Source organism: Gigantopelta aegis, chromosome 14 (assembly GCF_016097555.1).
Source record: "Gigantopelta aegis isolate Gae_Host chromosome 14, Gae_host_genome, whole genome shotgun sequence".
In the NCBI taxonomy this organism is placed as follows: Eukaryota; Metazoa; Mollusca; class Gastropoda; order Neomphalida; family Peltospiridae; genus Gigantopelta; species Gigantopelta aegis.
Genome location: NC_054712.1, coordinates 47,354,369 through 47,360,368, shown reverse-complemented (window position 1 = coordinate 47,360,368; position 6,000 = coordinate 47,354,369).

The following is a 6,000-nucleotide window of genomic DNA, read 5'->3' as shown; positions in this document are numbered from 1 at the left end:
TTTAGAGATATCTAGGAGAACCATAGGAAGGTATCCCGGGGGAACGTTGTCCGTTTGGACTTTGGTAAATATATTATTTCTGCTCTGTTGTATAACCTTGATGTGATTGATGTGACTTTACATATTTTAATACTGTATTATACCAATATTCTTCAGACAGTGTCTTCGGTCATCTGACGAAGTAAATTGAAGTCTTACTGTTCTATATTTATACGAGTATTTGGTAATATAAAGCTTAGCCAGTCATCCTAGAAGACCTAGGTAAACTGTAGGTTATTGTCTTTATTGTGATAGGTACCAGTATTAATTCTGTGTTACAAGGTTACTGAATGAGTAGTTAGGGTTAATTAAAAATTAACCAGTTAGGAATAGTTTTGTAATTCCTTTATTAATTAAGTTCCCCTGGCAGCGTTTCTCAATTATCACACGTTACTGAATGAGTAGTTAGGGTTAATTAAAAATTAACCAGTTAGGAATAGAGCTGTAATTCCTCTATTAATTAAGTTCCCCTGGAAACGTTTCTCCATTATCGCACGTGTGTGTGTTAGCGTTTCTCAGTTATCACACGTGTGGGTGTTGTGTCACGGTGAAGTGATTAGCATATTGTGTAAACTAGACACCTAGAGATTAACTAATTAAGTGATCAGTTCTGGGTTGTTATTATTGTTGTTATTAATTAACTACTGCGGCAGTACATTTGTCAGCGTAGGTTAATACAGATTCCAAAGTGTATTGTGTTTTTGTTGTGTTTTATAGTGAACTAAACGTGCTATAATAATATATACTTTATATAAGATCGTATCTCTGATCATACCTAGACGAGCCAACGCGGGTATATACTGCCTGTTACAGAGAGATCTAATAGATATACAGTTAGGAGAGATATTTTGATAATCGCGTTTCATTCAGTTACGGGTATTATAGGATTCCCGTGACAATCGGTCTAGATGGGTACAGGTTTTGTGTGTTGTTGGGATTTTGGGGTTCTTTTATTGGGGGGGGGGGGGGGGGGGGGGTAGGTGGAGTGGGAAGGGGCGCCCGATATTTCGTATATACTAAACTACTAGAATGTAAAATCCAATTTGGGCTACAGCAAACATTAAGACGACCAGAAACATATTGAATATACCGATATTCTAAACGAGAAAATGTCATAGGTGGGATAGAGGTGTGGGCTGGATGCGCTGAACACCCACCTACTCCCATTCTCAATATTATACATCACCCGTTTGAAAGGTGCCTTCCACCACCCAGTCACTGGTATTTTCCGACGCCTGTGAATGAATTTTATTATACATCTGCTGTCGTAAAATGTACTCTTGTTGGCATAAAACGTAAAAATATGGCAGTGTATTAACAATAAAGTGCTTACCGACACATAGAAATAACATCACCGTAACCACACCCAAACTGGTTACTATTGGCAGCGACATGATGGCCTGTCCTTATACTTGAGCTCTATTATCTTACTTCGTGGTTTTGGTCAGCACTCTACTGAAAGACCCATTTTCAGTTCAAGGAAACGGACAGCTGTGTTGGAGATTATTTTGAGATAACCACATTAAACACACACACCCACACCCACACACATATACTCTTCCCCCTTAATTAACAGAAGTAGCATACTGTATAATAAAAGTAATATTTCTGACAACACGTCAACACATTTTAAACTACGGCCACTTTGAGTCGAGGATATGGATATTTAGACACTTGGTCTTATAAAATTCAGAGCTCGCGCGCGCGCGAGAGAGAGAGAGAGAGAGAGAGAGAGAGAGAGAGAGAGAGAGAGAGAGAGAGAGAGAGAGAGCTTTCTGCATGTCTTGTACCAGTCTTTGGAGTGGCAGTTCTCTCAACGACAAAAACTCTCCCCACACTGGAGGATGTGTCCCCTCCAGATATGGTTCCTACGTGCCTTTTTAGTTGTTACAGTTTATATTAATAAAGAATTGGTTTTGTCATGTTTCTGACAATTTGATAAGAGTGATTTTTCTCTACTTGACATTTTCAGGTGTGCGATCCCCCATCCCAAGTATTTTAAGAAGTGTGATTTTTTCATACTACTGTTTTTCTCCTTCAGAAATCCGATTCATTTATTTATTAGGTTTCACTCGACAAAATGGTTGAATAAAACTATGTGAGTGCTAAGCAATACGTTTTCTGTTTAAGCAGTTACGGGCTTCATTCATAATGCCGCAAGGCTCAATGGGTAGGTGTAAACCACTTGCACCGACCAGTGATCCATAACTGGTTCAACAAAGGCCATGGTTTGTGCTATCCTGCCTGTGGGAAGCGCAAATAAAAGATCCCTTGCTGCCTGTCGTAAAAAGAGTAGCCTATGTGGCGACAGCGGGTTTCCTCTAAAAACAGTGTCAGAATGACCATATGTTTGACGTCCAATAGCCGATGATAAGATAAAAAATCAATGTGCTCTAGCGGCGTCGTTAAATAAAACAAACTTTACTTTTTCATTCATAATGAGGAACGAGATTTAGCCCAGTGGTAAAGCGCCCGCTCGATGCGCGGTTGGTCTGGGATCGATCCCCGTCGGTGGACCCATTGGGCTATTTCTCGTTCCAGCCAGTGCACCATGACTGGTATATCAAAGGCTGTGGCATGTACTACCCTGTCTGTGGGATAGCGCATATAAAAGATCCCTTGCTGCTAATCGGAAAGAGTAGCACATGAAGTGGCGACAGCGGGTTTCATCTCTCAATATCTGTGTGGTCCTTAACCATATGTCTGATGCCATATAACCGTAAAATAAAATGTGTTGAATGCGTCGTTAATAAAACATTTCCTTGCTTCATTCATAATAATTTGATATTAGTTTTAGCAATGTTATACAGCGGTTGCCTTCTACAATCTATAAAGTTAGGAACCTAAATGTTAACTTTTAAATATAATGAATATCTATAGTGTCAGATCCTGTTAACAAATTTGAATAACACAACCGAATGTAGCCGAGACTTGACCGCACTACTAGTATCTTCAGTCGCTTGTAATCAGGTCGTATTTGAACATGTGATGTTAATTCACGTGAGTCAGATAAAGTTAGAAAGTTATACAGTTAATGACAAATGGCGTCCCTAATTAAATACCTCTGTCTTGTTTATGTTTTCCTGTTTGTTGCATTGATCAACACAAACGAGGCCAGTCCGCTACAAGAAAGAGTTGAACGCGGGGCCAATGGATGAACTAACTGTGCAGGTGAATTGTTTTTTTAATTTAACGATAGACCTACCTGATCCTTTTAAAACACGATGGTGTTTGGTGTTAAAACTTAGCTTCTTACTTCTTTCTTCCTTTATGTGAGCCACAAAACCATTAGCAAAATCCTATCTTTGTACAACCAAAGTCAAAAATTATAATTCCTTCATATCTAATAATATATATTAATAGGGTGAACATAAAGTTTGGCACTCACTGAGCCGAAATGTTTAAATTGTATTTTAAGGCGAGTAAATGTTTTTGATCAGTCTAAATCACATGACTTGGCAAACATCTTAACGTGTGTATATGATGCATTTGTAGAAGATACTAGCTAAACACAGTATTGTCAAACGTATGTAGTGCGTCGTGATACTGTTTTGAGCTTCTTTAGATATTAGAATAACAAAGACTACGTCGGTCGTACAATAATGAACTTTCTAAGTCCCAAAATACACCGGGGCTGCGTCTGGGTTTGGTGAGTTTGGCGCTGTCAATATAATATATAGCGCATGGTCTGTGTCGTTTGCTGCCAGATCTGTAGTTTCGCGCGAACAAAGACGCGATTTGTTTTTGTAACATTCGATTCAGTGCCTTTCCGTTTTGATTGAATCCATACTCGGTCAGACCTTCGGTGTGTTTTGAGCATAAACAAGAAGCTTTTCAGTCTGAACCTTAGTTTCATACTCACAGGGGATAACCGCATGCGGGTAACTGTAGTTACTCGCATCCAATATGGTAGTACTATACCAAATAACTTCCGGCTGGGTCAAAGTTCGAGGTGCACCGAACTTTTGATAGAGAAGTGAACACCACAAGTCCTGTGATTGGTTATAAATGTGAGTGTGTTGGTTGTAAAAAATAATAGTTTCATCTGGGTAAAATAAATGTTCAATTTTATTTCATCTAGTACCAATGTGTCAAGTAGCCTTGTGCTTGAAACATGTATGGGGTACCTGTAAAAAAAAGTACTCAAATTGTGTGCGAAACTAGGGTAGTCATAGACGCTACCCGTTATCTCAGAAACGAGCAGCTTGACCCCCATTTTTTTCTGATTCACTTTAAGTGTAAGGGGTGGTAGTATTTATATCCGTGGCGTTTATGTCGGTTGATACGTTGCAGGTAGGAGTTTTAGCCGCATATGTTACTATTGTCGTCTATGGGATTTGATTTGGTAGTATACACCCATATGGCGGATGACGCACATGATGAGTATTAATCAATGTGAATTTCCGCATTTCTAAGCAGTACATTCACATTTTAATAGAGCGTATCGGCAGTTGGTTTAGTATAAATATATTTTTAATCGATGCACTAAGGATAAGTTGTGTAATTCGGCTGATAATGAAATCACAAAGTTAGGCATGATGAAGGTATGTAACTCTCTAGTCAGCTTCAGATGGGATGTGGGTAACTGCAATGATGCGCGTAACTGTAGGATGAGAGTAACTGCTGTTAGTCCATGGGCCAGATACCGAAACCCTCCCCCCACCCCCCAGGGTTTTTGGAGACAAGTATTTTTAGATACTTCATTATATATGAATTTAATATCTGCTTGTCTGCGGCAAAAATGTTGGTGGATTAAAAAAAATATTGCCATTTGAATCGTTGCATATTTTGTGTCCCAAAAACACTATATTGAAAAATTAAATATAGTGATAAAGTTGTCATCCAGATATAAGGCCAAAATGAATGATATTCATCCTATACTAGATGTTAATAGTAACAAACCAAATAACAATGCAATATGTGGTATGAATAATGATATACTCATCGGCAAAAGTTAAGCAATGCCTGGAATGCATTATTTTCTATATTTACACATATTTTGGGCTGCTTGAACCATTTACTATTAAAAATTGCACTGTATTTGATATACTGAGGCAGCATTATTCAAATATGATTCAGTATATCTGCCTATACTATACTCAACAAAATTAATTATGGTCCAATAGATATTTTAGCATTTTCCTTTAAATATGGGGGAAAATACAACTTTTTCCGTTGAAAGTTGTCAGCATTGTGGCATGTTCTTAAACTTAATGACTTAAATAACAATTTTGAGGGAACACAATGACAAAAAACATTCTGAACAAATGTGTAACAAATACTTGCCTAATGTTCATTTCAATACTTTTCATAAGTATGTGAAATACCCAGTGTTTTTTGCGTGTATAACCAGAAAAAGTTTTCTGAAACAATGTATAGAAGCCATATATATGACCAAAACATGCTAAAATAATATGACAGTAACAAAGAATTATATTATAATATAAGAAAGTTTACTAGCCCTAAATTAATGTTGTTGAGTATACATGTATGTGCATCAATATTATGAATATGTCCCTCTTTACTAAGCACCAGTGTTAAAAATTTAAAGCATCAGTTTTGTGTACCTACCATAATTTCTTTTGCATTACATGTACAAGTCGTCTATCTCACAGAAGTTCATCTTATACTAGTCTGTGTTTGTAATATTTTTAGATTTGCCTTTATATTTACATTGTGCTTAACTTATGCTGAGGTGTATATAATTAGTTTCTACGTCAAATATTGTCTAGGAAAGTTTTGACTTCCTTTCATCTTCCTTTGCATTTTCATGCAATTAAAATATGTCTGTCATGTTCACAAGTTCTGGTATTCTCCTTCTTCAGACTCTGCTCTGGTTCCTCCATCAGTATGTCCACCAGCGTTCATAGTATAATATCACTATTTCATCTGTAGTGTTCCTTCTAAAATTTCTCAGCCATATGACAATTTGGTTGGGGAATGGCCTGGACTGCCTGGTAT